Source organism: Telopea speciosissima, chromosome 4 (assembly GCF_018873765.1).
Source record: "Telopea speciosissima isolate NSW1024214 ecotype Mountain lineage chromosome 4, Tspe_v1, whole genome shotgun sequence".
NCBI classification, from domain to species: Eukaryota; Viridiplantae; Streptophyta; class Magnoliopsida; order Proteales; family Proteaceae; genus Telopea; species Telopea speciosissima.
The window spans coordinates 71,821,286-71,834,071 of NC_057919.1; the positions used below are offsets into that span (position 1 = coordinate 71,821,286).

At 41.9% G+C, this 12,786-nt stretch overlaps 1 protein-coding gene across 2 annotated transcripts in view; it reads right to left on the minus strand.

Annotated features, from left to right (window-relative positions):
• The window catches only part of LOC122658835 (cathepsin B-like protease 3), a 33,521-nt gene that overhangs the window by 19,964 nt on the left and 771 nt on the right, over positions 1–12,786 (minus strand). The gene's annotated exons all lie outside the window — the stretch shown is intronic.

Genomic DNA, 12,786 nt, shown 5'->3' on the forward strand with positions numbered 1-12,786 from the left:
CAAATCGTGGGGAGGGGAGTCTTATTTATAATCTCAGCAATAATTAAAATACAATCAATTACCCCAAAATACCCCTAAGACAATAGAAATAACTAGAAACATAAACAGGACTAAAATACCCCCAGAATATGGTAAACATAAAACGATAGATCTTAACAGGTTTCTTTCTTGCTTCTTGGGAGATCATCAAGGAAGACCTTATTAAAGCTGTCAAAAGTTTCTTCCTTAATCCTAGCCAGATCAAAGGAGTGAACCATACGTTTCTTTGCCTCATTCCCAAGGAGGAGGGAGCTTCAGTGATGTCGGACTTCAGGCCTATTGGCCTGTGCAACCTTATATACAAGTTCACTGCTAAAGTCCTTGCCTTCAGGCTCAAGACTGTTGTGGATCTTCTTGTTAGTGAAAATCAGTCGGCCTTCATTCCAAGGAGAAATATCTCGGATAACATCCTCCTTTGCAATGAGATTGTTAGAGGCTTTGAGAGAAAAAACCATTCCCCCAACTGCTCTTATGAAGATTGATATTCATAAAGCCTTTGATTCTCTAAGATGGGACTTTATTGGTAAGGTGTTGTCTAAGATGGGATTCCCTCCGGTCTTCACTCATTAGATCCATTGTTACATATCCACCCCCAGGTTCTCTGTGCTTGTTAATGGTAGCCCTGCAGGCTATTTTGCTTCTTCTGTGGGTATTCGTCAAGGGTGCCCCCTTTCTCCCTACATCTTCACTTTAGCTCTGGAAGTTTTATCTCGGGATATCCAAATTTGTACAGATCAGCAGCTCATTACCCCCATCCCCAAGTGCAAAGCCCTCAAGCTATCCCATCTGGCTTTCGTAGATGATCTCATGATTTTCTCCAAGGCTTCCATTACCTCCTTTGAGGCTATTATGTATTGCTTGCAGCAGTTCCAAGTGCTCTTGGGCCTTTAGATTAATCCAACTAAATCCCTCCTTCTCTTGGCTAGGGTCTCAGATTTGGAGAAAGCTGCTCTGGTAGAAAAATGTGGGTTCTCTGTTGGACATCTTCCAATCAAATATTTGGGGCTTCCTTTGATCATGGCTCGCCTCTCTGCCCATCACTGTACTCCTATGCTGGATCTCATTAGGAAAAGACTGCAACTTTGGAAAGGCAAGCTTCTCTCTTATGCAGGAAGGTTGGTGCTCATCAAATCATTTTTGCAAGCTTCTTATATTTACTGGTCAGGTATTTATGGGTTACCTCATTCCACCATCAAGTCTTTGGAATCCCTTATGACTTCCTTTCTCTGGAAAGGCTCTGACTCCTCAAGGTTTCTTCACCCCATTAGTTGGGCTTCAGTTTGCCTCCCTTTGGAGGAAGGAGGCTTGGGCATTAGAAGAATCAAGGAAGTGAACTCAGCTGGTATCATCAAGTTGATTTGGAAGATTGCCTCTAGAAAGAGGAGTATTTGGATTGATTGGATTTACTCTGGGCTTCTAAAATCGGATTCTATCTGGGTTGTCTCTATCACATCCGATGCTTCTTGGGTTTGGCGCAAAATCCTTGCCACTCGTCTGTCTATTCTTGGATCTATCCAATCCCGTATAGGTGATGGGACCTCCACCTCCCTTTGGCCTGACCATTGGCACCCTATGGGAATCCTCCTCCATCAGGTCAGCCCTAGAACTATCTATGGCTCTGGATTGGCTCGAAATGCTTTGGTGGCGGATATTCTTGATTTGAATGGCTGAGCCCCCCCCGGATTCTCCTAACCCGGTGCTTAACAATATTTGGAGTTACTTACCTTCCATTGTTAGAAGACCCCACTACCGAGGTGATTGTGTTACTTGGCTGCCGAGTTCCTTCAGTTCCAAAAAGGCTTGGGATCTCGTTCGTTCTCATGGTCCATTAGCTCCTTGGAGGAAGCTTGTTTGGTTCAAGCACCATATCCCTCGTCATAGCTTTACAGCTTAGAGAGTCTTTTCCAACTGCCTTCCAACGCAGTCCTTTCTTCGCTATCGGCACATCTCGGTTCCCCCTAGTTGTGGTCTTTGCTGGAATGCGATTGAGGATTCCAACCATCTCTTCTTTGCATGCCCTTTCTCCTCCTCCATTTGGAAGGGTATCCTTGCAAAATGTTGGCCAAGCAATCGCAGGATTCTTCCGTTCAACAGAGAATGGATTTGGATTGATATGACTTTTGGTGGCTCTACCCTATGTGATGTGGTGAGCAAGTTGGTTTTTTGTGCTATCATCAATCACATTTGGATGGAACGCAATCTTCGGAAATGGACTACCAAATCTCGATCTCATCAACAGATTTGGGATTCCATTTCTTTTGAAATTAAAGCCAAACTTAGTTCGGCTGTTCCCTCTATTTGTATTGACTCCCCAAGGAACAGGCTCATTGTTGTATCCTGGGGACTATCTTCTATTTCCCCCCGAGCCTCGGACTCCCCTGTTTGAGTCTTTGGCTATTTGTTTTTCCCTTCTTTTCCCTCCTATTTGAGGGTGGTTGTACTCTTTTTTCTTTCTTTCCTCTTTGGTAATGAATTATTTTATTCACCCAAAAAAAAAGAAGAGCCCCACAGTTGTCCTTTATTTATATTGGCCAAAGGGCCTTACACCTATTCAGCCTAGGAGAATGAAAGATTCCCCTAGCTGATTCCCTATTACATTGACAAAGAAAAAGGTCATGTGACTCCTAAAATAGCCTATCCGATTCTGGTGTGGTGACAACTTAAAAGGTCACACAACTACTAAACAAATAACTAAATTTAAAAATAAAAAGAGGGTCATGTGACCACTTAAGTAGTCACATGACTTTTACATCAAAATAAAAACCAAGTATGGGAAATAAACTACTAAACAACTAACTAATACTAGTAGTACTACTTGGACCGCTTCTTGTTCTTCTTCTTCTTCTTGCGGATGTAGTGCATCAGCTCTGCATCAAGCATCTCCACTAGAACTAGATTGGAATACCACCAATTATACCTTAGCATCTCACCAAGGGTTGCTGCTGCATCTCACAGAACCTATTCTGAACCACACAAATTAAAGGCTAAACAGTCATAGAAGCTATTCTGAATCACACAGATTATAGGGGCAAAAAGCCAAACTTTTATTCATCAAATTAGTTGGTGGGGGTGTAGTCCCTTACAAACTTATATAAAGGACTCAAAAAAGGAAAGGCCTAAACCAATCTTGAACTGATAAGGTAACATAAACTGAGTAGGAAACTGACACAAATAAGGACTCTGCCTAAACTAATAAAGTAAATCTTGTATTCCTACCTTCTACCCATATTTTAGGCACATTAAGTGGCCTATTACAAAGAAAATTCATTGGACTAAAGGTCAAACACATATATAACCAAACCCTAGACTTATTTCACTTCAGTTACCCCGTCTACACCATGGAAGGAACACCCCTCAGGGCCAGCGGGAGCTTGGCACGGAATTCCCCCCAATCCTCCTAGAAGGTGGAAAGACGGAATTTACTTCTTCGCCTTCGTTAAAATAAGCCTAATTCTGTGGTTTATCTGCATCACTTTCTCTCACAAGCGTGCGCGCACACACACAAATTGAAGAGCTTATCATGTTCACCCCCCCCCCCACCCCACCCCAACCCAACCCAACCCAATTTTTCAATCATTAGATGGCTTTATTTAGCGATATTCTTCTTTCCCTGTTACCTACTAAGATCTACAGTATTTCCCAGTTGGGCCAACTCACTTACATTAAGGATTTACCATGTACAGGGTTCAAACAGTTTCCTGCGAAAACCAAATTATAACCAAAGAAACACATCTATTCAACCACATAATCTCTCCATAAGTGGAGAAGACATGATTGTTAAAGAAGTTATATAAGTTGAAATCAGTGTTGGATGTAGATTAAAATTGACTTATAATCAACCACTCATTTTCTCACAAGTGCTTCGGGAATTGATTGCTTAAGAATGTATTGTATTTTCATAAAAAGACCATGTACTTAACTACTACTAAATGCATACCGCTTTAATAATCACACTGACCGATTTCTTACTTATTTTAGTGGGTTTTGCAATCATGGTGTTAAAAGGAAAAAAGTCAGGATTTAGCTCAAATTGGTAGAGAACTTGGGATGGAGTATGGCTCCTCTATATCTCAAATTTATTTCCCAAGTCTTGAATTCAACTTTTCAGGTCACTAAGAAGCTAGTTATTGTTCCCACCAAACGGTTTGAAATATAATGTTACATGCATGGGAACGTTGCATGTGGCTAAGGCTATGCATGGGTTTGGGTGGTGTACATGGATGAAAAGGGCTGCATGGAGAGAATGGTTATAGGCAGTTATTTTAATGTAGTTCATGCAGATGCCAAGCTGTTTGGCAAGAAATATATCAAAGGCACTCACGGAAGAAGGGCTGGTTCACTTCACCAATCGGTGGACCAACCCATTGGGCCATAGGTCCAACTAACCTTGTGTTGGGCCAGCCCAATAGGGCTGGGAGTTGCAGGGTCTCCCAAACCCAGAATCGTGGGGACAATTTTTTCATTCTTCTAAAGTTAATAAGCTGCACCAATGGAGACAACTTAAAGGGTGGGGACCACAAGCAGTAAAGTTCGGCTGCACCTCTTAAGCCATCCAAGTGGGTCCCACAAGGAGATGTGAAGACTTTAGAAGATTCAATTTAGTTTCTATTCTTATGCAATATTTAGTTTCAAAATATTAGTTTCTAATTATGTTAAGTTTCTATTACTTTTCCTACTTGAGGTGCAAATATGGCCCTCTATATATTGTAAAGGCTTTTAGAAGCCTCCCCATGATTTGAATAGTTGAATGAAAAATTGCTTTGAAGCAAAAGATTCTCTTGTCCAATGGCTGTGACATGAAGAGCTGTTAGGAGCCTGGCTGTGAGAGCCAATCCCATTATCCCCCTTCTTCTCTTATCTCCTCTTCTATTGCAATCAATCCTTTGTGTTGCTGTTCTCTGCTGCTCAATACCATTGCTGTGAAGATCAACTGAAGGCTGCTACCAATCTCAAAACACAACCAAAGTTGCTGCCGCTGTTTCTCCCACTCGATTAAGGCTGATGTTGCTCCTGCAAGTTGAATAGTTGCTGCCACTCCTGAGTTCCATAACTCCACATCCCACCACCAGAATCTGCTGGGTTTTGGAGCACTGAACCACACCACCTACCCCTCCACTTGATGTCTCGATCCCAATTCTGGCCTTTTCTACTGGCTGGATTGCCCTACACCACTGACCATCTATTTTCATTCTCAACTTCCATCTCCCATTCTGTCCATCAGAACTGAACCAAACTTGCAGCAAAGCTTCTCACCATCAAGGTCTACACTCGACCTTCATTGGGTGCCAAATACAGTGCTGGTTTGTGAGATATTCCATAACCTTCTATTCAGGAGTTATTTTCATATCTCAGCTGCCAACCATCAGAATTGGATGAAATTTGGAGCATAGGCTCCCCCACTTACTACTACACTCAATCCAAGTTGGGTTGCATTCCCATGGCAAGTTTGGCTTAATTTCCTAAATCTTCTAATTCTGCCTTTGTCTCTATTTTGGATTTGTGGGTATACTTGGGGCTAAATTAACCATGATTTAGTCTTACATTAGTAGTTATTTTAATATGTTATGCATGTAGTTATTTGAGGTGTTATGCATGTACGTGGGTAGTTAGGCTGTGAGTGGTAAATAGTGGCTCTAAGTTAAAGCTTTGGAGGTCAACATTGGAAACAAGAGGCTTTAAGATTAGTAGAACAAAGACGGAGTATATGATGTGTAATTTTAGTCACACTGTGATGGATACTGATATGGTTCGAATTGAGGATAGAGAGATACCACAAAGTGACTATTTTAGATATCTGGGATCAATCATAAGTAAAGAAGGTGGCATAGAGGATGATGTTTCCCAGAGAATAACAGTGGGATGGATGAAGTGGAGAGGAGCGTCTGGAGTGCTGTGTGACCAACGTATTCTTTTAAAGCTTAAAGGAAAGTTCTATAGAACTGTGGTACGACCGGCTATGATGTATGGGGCAGAATGTTGGGCAGTTAAGAAGTGTCATATTGATAAGCTTTGTATAGCAGAGATCAGGATGTTAAGATGGATGTGTGGTAAAACAAGGAAGATAAAGTACGTAACGAACGGATTAGAGTGGATGTGGTTGTCGCCCCGAACAGTGACAAGCTCCGAGAGAATCGCTTAAGGTGGTTTGGTCATATTCAACGGAGGCCTAGGGAAGCCCCAATAAGAAGGAGTGATATGATCCCGATTGAAGGAGCTAAAAGAGCTAGGGGCAGACCTAAAAAATCCATAGGAGAAGTGGTGAGGAAGGACATGCATAGCCTAGGTCTTGTACCTAGTATGACTTCGGACAGGGCCTATTGGAGGGCAAGGATCTAGATAGCAAACCCCATTTAGCTGAGATTTTCCTGTCATGCTGGGTTGGGATTCTTTCCTCTTACTATCTTTCATCTTTCACTTGTCATTTTCCACTTTCCATTTTGTATCTAGTGTCATATTGCATCTTTCCTCAGTTTCCATTTCTTCTTTCATATTACATCCCTGTTAGAACTTAGTTTTCTTTTATTGTGTTTGGATCCATGTAGCCGACCCCATTAAGTTGGGATAAATCTGAGTTTGTTGTTGTTGTTGGAGTTCAGTAATGGGGGGGAGTGGATGTTAGTTGTTAGTAGGTTATTTTAACTACATTGTACTTCTTTAAATATGATCTCAATGAAAGAGGAGGGGGACTTTCACTTCCTAACAAATACTTCGATAAGACTTCTTCCTCGATAGAGCTCAACCCAATTTCTTCCCAACTAAACCTGTCGAACCTTATCCTTCCATTGCCTCTCTCTCTTCTCTTAAAACTCCTACATCATAGGTAATAAAACAGGGACCACGTACATACCAGAGTGGTATCAAAGGAAGCGAATAGACAAGCGTGTGGATCGGCTAGAGGGTGACATCAACTCCCTCAATGAAGGGCAGAACCAAATTCTGTCGAAATTGGATGGACAGCAACAAATCTTGACTAAGCTATCTGAACTCTTTGAGAGGGAAAGCCTTCCCGTGCCACACATCATTGAACGTGAGCTGGGTGAAACGTCCAGAACTGCAGCGCAGACTCCCGCAGGACGTTCCTCATACCCAAGCCCAACCGTGCGTACTTCCACTTTCTCAACATTCATTTGCACCTAGGTTGGTTAAGCTGGACTTTCCCTGGTACAGCGGCGATGAAGTCACAATCACGTGGGTATGTGGGGTCAAACAATTTTTTCAATTTCATCTTACTCCCGAAAATAAAAGGTGGCGTTGGCATCCTTCCATTTAGAAGGAGATGCCCAATCGTGGTACCAAGTGTTCAAACAGGAAGTTGGCGATGTATCTTGGCAAGAATTTTGTGATGGATTACATGTCCGTTTCGGTCCAACACCATTTCAAGATTTTTTTCGGAGAGTTAACGAAGCTACAACAGGTGGGGTCTATTCAGGATTACCAATACAATTTTGAAAAGATACTGTCCAAGGTAGGACCTCTATCTCCTTGCCGGCAAGTAAGTTGCTTCATTAGCGGCTTGACAGAAAATCTTAAAGCTGATGTTCTAGCAAGTCGGCCAGCTACCTTATCAGCTGCCATCGGGTTAGCACAATTGTACAAGGCGCGAAATGTTGCACAGAGACGAACCGCTCCTTCCTTTGATGCACGAAGGCCGGTTCCAATAAATAAAGGAGCCAACTAGTGGAAGAGTCCTATATCAATCTGAAAGGTGACGCCATCGGAGATGCAGGAGCGTAGAGCCAAGGGACTCTGCTACAATTGCAATGAATGCTTCGTGCCGGGCCATCGATTCAAGAAAATAGTTTTGCTCGAGGGCTGTTACAAAGGGGAAGAGGTTGATACAAAGGAGGATTCAGCTGATGATGTAGCCGAGGAAAGAGAAGACATTCCCGAAGTCTCTCTACATGCAATTTCAGGGATTCAAGCACCAGAGACCATGAGCGTTATGGGCAGTATAGGCCACACAGCAATTTCAATCCTCATCGACTCTAGTAGCACTCATAATTTTATGAGTTTGAAATTAGCAAGGAAGGTGGGATTGACTCCTAAAATCAAGCAACCATTTGAAGTCATGGTAGCTTCGGGAGAAAAAATATCAAGTTCAGGTATATGTGCCAACGTGGAAGTCACAATCCAAGAAGTCCATTTTTTGCCGATTTCTTCCTCTTAACATTGGTTATGGATGTTGGGACCCATCATGTGGGATTTTGCCAAGTTAGATATGAAGTTCAACTTAAACAGGAAGGAGGATTCTCTCAAGAGAGTAACTGCTAGATCGGATAAGGTTGTACAAGATCCTAATTGTGAAACAAAGAAGACTCAACAAGGATTCTTGTCACAACTTTGCTCCATAACTACCTCCACGTCTTGTATTGAGGAGGGACCCACACATGAGAAGTTGCGGCTGCTCTTGGACCGGTTTGATGATGTGTTCGCGGAGCCTAGCCAATTACCACCAATTAAGAGTCACGATCACCAGATTCCCTTGAAGGAAAATAGCCAACTAGTGCGCGCGAAGGCTTATCGACATCCACATTTCCAGAACAAGGAAATTGAAAGGCAAGTCAACAAGATGCTATCCTCAGGCATTGTACGACCCAGTAAAAGTCCATATTCATCACCAGCCATTTTAATCAAGAAACATGATGGTACGTGGCGCATGTGCGTGGACTACCATGCACTCAACAAAATGAAGATCAAGGATTGTTTCCCTAGGACCCTATCCCACTGATTGAGGAGCTCTTAGATGAACTCCATGGTGCACGATATTTCTCGAAGCTGGATCTTCGATTGGGCTACCATCAAATAAGAGTTGCTGCAAAAGACACTCAGAAGACAGCATTTCGCACTCATCAAGGCCACTACGAATTTTTAGTGATTTCGTTTGGTCTCACAAACACACCATCAACCTTTCAATCATTGATGAATCAGATATTCACAGCAAGCAACTCAGGATTTTTTATTTGGTTTTCTTTGATGATATTTTAGTCTATAGTGCCACATGGGAAGGATCATTTGGTACACTTAGAGACTATATTATCAATTATAAGGACCAATAAACTTTTCATCAAGGGAAATGTAGCTTTGGTACTCAACGTGACCACTATTTGGGACACATCATTTCACAGAATGGAGTTGAGGTGGATGGTGAAAAGATTGCGGCTATGGTGAGCTGGCGCAAGCCAAAAATCATGAAACAGTGAGGGGGTTTCTAGGCTTGATCGGATATTACAGAAAATTCATCCAGAATTACGGTAAAATCGCAGCCCCGCTTACTAATATGTTAAAAAAATAATCATTTTGAATGGAACCTTGCAGCTGATGTGGCTTTCCAAAAACTCAAGGAGGTTATGACCCAAGCACCCGTTCCAGCTCTTCCCGATTTTTCACAAACATTCACCGTGGAGTGTGATGCCAGTGGTTCAGGTATTGGAGCCATCCTCCTACAAAATCGGCCAATAGCTTTTTCGTCAAGCTTTACAAAGGAAAAATCTATTTTTATCTACTTATGAAAAGAAAATTTTAGCTCTTGTGTTGGCAGTTCAGAGGTGGCACTCTTATTTGATTGGTCAACAATTCATAGACAAGACCGATCAACGCAGTCTACAGTATTTGTGGGCTCAGAAGATAACTTCTCCTGCGCAGCAGAGTTTGTTACACAAATTGATGTACTACGATTTTATAGTGGAGTATAATGAAGGACATGAAAATATTGTGGCCAATGCTTTATCTCAGAGAGAAGATTATGAGAAGGAAAAAGAAAGGAGATTCCTATTATTTACGAGCAATATCACACCCCTTACCAACGTGGCTTATAGCCATCAAAGAAGAAGTGGCGAATAGTGAGGAGTTACAAAATCTTCTCCATAAAATTAGCATTGATAGAGGTAGTGGGCCCATGGCAGGTTCTTGAAGGAGTGATTTACTTCAAAGATCTATCTTCCTAAAAACTCTCCCATAATCGACTTGATTATTGGAGAGTACCATGGCAGCACGCATGAGGGATATCAGAAAACATTCCAAAGAATTTGAGCTGCTTTCTATTGGCTAGAGATGAGGAAGATTATTCTGGAGAAAATTGCCAAGTGTGACACATGTTAACGACACAAGGTGGAACAGACCACGCCAGCCGGATTGCTCCAACCCCTCCCTATTCCAGAGCAAATATGGGAGGATATCTCTTTGGGTTTCATGGAGGTATTACCTATTTCTAAGGGCAAATCAATTATTCTAGTGGTGGTAGATCGGCTTTCAAAATATGCCCATCTATTGCCGCTGTCACAGCCATACACGGCATCCAGCGTGGCACAGGTATTCTTTGACAATATTTTTAAACTCAACGGTTTACAAAAATCAATTGTTTAGAGACGTGACCTTCACCAGCAATTTTTGGAACGAGTTGTTCCAACTCAATGGAACCAGTTTCAACTTCAGCTCAGCATATCATCTACAAACTGATGGACAAAGTGAGGTTGTCAACCGTACGATTGAAATGTACCTTCGATGTTTCACCAGTTCTCACCCTAAAGAGTGGGGTAAGTGGCTTACTTGGGCAGACTATTGTTATAATACCAGTTGGCATTCAACTATTAAAACCATTCCCTTTGAGGTGGTATATGGTCGACCTCCTCCTACCTTAATAACTAAAGTATCCGGGACAGCTAAGGTCACGGCCATTGATCATCAATTGGCTACACGGGATGAGAAATTAAAGGAGCTACGGAGCACCTTGACGGAGGCTCAAAACTGAATGAAGCGGATAGTATGACAGCACGCATCAAGAACGGGAATTTCAGGTGGGCGACTGGTTTATTTCAAGCTGCAGCCCTACAGGCAGACATCCTTATCTCTTCGCAAGTCTCAAAAACTAGCTACTTGCTATTTTGGACCATTTCCGATCGTGCAGCGAATTGGTAAGGTGGCGTACCGTTAGGCTTTACCTGAAGGATCCCGAATCCATCCTACCTTCCATGTCTCATTGCTTAAAAAAAAACAGTGAGCAGGCGACACAAAATTCAAGGAGTTCTTCCTGATGTTCAGGGTACGGATGATACCATACACCCCTTTCCCTCGAGCGATATTAGATCATCGCAGTCAAAGAAGGAAGTCTCAGGTTCTCATTCATTGGCACAGTCTCTCACCGGAGGAAGCAACGTGAGAGGACGTGGCACATCTAAAGCTCCAATTTCCCGAGTTTGATCTTGAAGACAAGATCAATTTTAAGGGGGGAGGATCTGTTACATGCATGGGAATGTTGCATGTGGCTAAAGCTATGCATGGGTTTGGGTGGTGTACGTGGATGAAAAGGGCTGCATGGAGGGAATGGTTATTAGGCAGTTATTTTAATGTAGTTATTTTAATATGTTATGCATGTAGTTATTTGAGGTGTGAATGGTAAATGGTGGCTTGGAGTTATCAGTAATTGGGGGGAGTGGATATTAGTTCTTAGTAGGTAATTTTAACTACATTGTACTTCTTTAAATATGACGTAAATGAAAGAGGAGGGGGACTTTCACTTCCTAACAAATACTTCGGTAAAAGGCAGAGCTTCCTCGATTGAGCTCAACCCTATTTCTTCTCCACTAAACCTGTTGAACCTTATCCTTCCATTGTCTCTCTCTCTTCTCTTACAACTCCTACATCATAGGTAATAAAAGAGGGACCACGTACATACCACATAAGGGCTGCAATTTTAAAATTAATGACAGTCCTACTTGACATACCAATGGTGTCAACTCTCAAGTATGTTTAAGGAATATAAACAAACAAACAAACAACTCAGCCTTATTCCAACTAAATAGGGTCAGCTAAATGGATCTTTGCCCGCCAGTCAACTCTATTCAAGGTCATACTTGATACAAAGCCTAAATTATGCATGTCTTTCCTCATCACTTCTCCTAGGGTCATTTTGGGTTTGCCCCTGACTCATTTAGTTCCTTCAATCTGAATCAAATCACCCCTCCGTACTGGAGCATCCAAACGCCTCCATTGAACATGGTCATTCCACCTCAAATGACTTTTTGGTAACTTACAATGTATCGGAGCTACTCCCAAATCAGCTCTAATATGATCATTCATTACTTTAGCTTTCCTAACTTTGCCACACATCCATCTCAACATCCTCATCTGCTACACTTGAGTTATCTATATGATGCTTCTTAACTGTACAACATTCCGCACCATACATCATAGTCGGTCGTATAACTGTCCTATAAAATTTTCCTTTAGGTTTTAAAGGGAAACGTCGATCACACAATACTCCGAACACACCTCTCCACTTCATCCATCCTATTTTAATTCTCTGTGAAACATCTATCTACAATAATCAGTTTGCGGAACCTCCCTCTCATCAATTTTCACTATCTCATTATCTGTCCTAGTGTAACTAAAGTTACACACCATATATTTCGTCTTCGTTCTACTTATCTTTAAACCTTTTGATCCCAAGATTAATCTCCATAACTCCAACTTGACGTTAATCCCTGCTTTTCTTTCATCCACCAAAACAATATCATCAGCAAAAAGAATACACCAATGAATCTCGTATTGAATGTCTCTGATTAATCATCCATGATAAGTGCAAACAAGGGTTTAAAGCTGATCCTTGATGTAAACCAATTGTAATTGGGAATTCACTACCTTGAACCCCCACAGTTATCACACTAGTCAACACACCATCATTCATATCTTTAATTATGTCCACAGATTCTTCTCTAGTACTTGCCAGATTAACTCTCTAGGGAGTCTATC